The sequence below is a fragment of the Hipposideros armiger genome, unplaced genomic scaffold (assembly GCF_001890085.2).
Source record: "Hipposideros armiger isolate ML-2016 unplaced genomic scaffold, ASM189008v1 scaffold_664, whole genome shotgun sequence".
Lineage (NCBI taxonomy): Eukaryota > Metazoa > Chordata > Mammalia > Chiroptera > Hipposideridae > Hipposideros > Hipposideros armiger.
Window position 1 is genome coordinate 616,869 of NW_017732014.1, and position 940 is coordinate 617,808.

Consider the following 940-nt stretch of genomic DNA (forward strand, 5'->3'; position numbering starts at 1 on the left):
CCCTGAGCAGGGGTCAAAAGGCCCTCTTCCTCCTGAGTGAAGTCCACAGTCACAATTTTGAAGTTCACTCCTTCCTAAAACAGGACACACATTCCTACTTAGCTGGGCACCATTTCCTTCCAATGTTCATAGAGGAAGAAAAGTTTGATAGATGCAAGAAAGAAAACTGATGGCCTGGAAATTGTCCAGAGGTAGCCAGTGTTCAAAGGATTCCAGTCAAGGTATACAGGTGTCTTCTAGGTGAGCCCCTTTGGGTTTTTTGGAGGATGGACCTGTTTTTACAACCCCAAAGAGGAACACCAGATAAGAACAGAAATTTTCCCTCTTGATCACCTTAAAGAAAATGTTTATCCTTATTCTGATTTTTGTACTGGTGAATATAGAATTCCCACTTAAGGATTCTGTCCAAATTCCCAAGAAACTAACTAACCAAAGATCAGTAAACTTTTTCTGTCAAAGGCTAAAGTGTAAATATTTTAGGCTTTGAAACCATGCAGTCTATTACAACTACTCAACTCTGCGGCTGTAGCAAGACAGTAGCCCCAGAAAACATATAAACCAATGGGCGTAGCTTCATTACGATAAAATTTTATTTATGGAAACAGGTGGCAGGCTAGATGTGGCCCACAGGCTTTACTCTGCTGATGCCTGAGATAGAAGATGAAATGTGGGCTTTGAGTACAGGTACAGAGCACTGGATTTAGAAGAAAAGAGACCTGGGTTTTCTTACCTATAAAGAGCATAAATCTGAATTAAAACAAAAAAAATCTAATCGGACAATCTGTGTTTTAATGATGAGTTTATTCTATTTCTATTTATTAGGCTTAATTATACCCAACTCATTGGGTTCCTGAGTGAATTAATTATGATGATGTAGGATAAGCCATTAGTGAGTTTACTGAGCAAAAAAATAAAGGCTGGCAATTATTATCAGGATTAT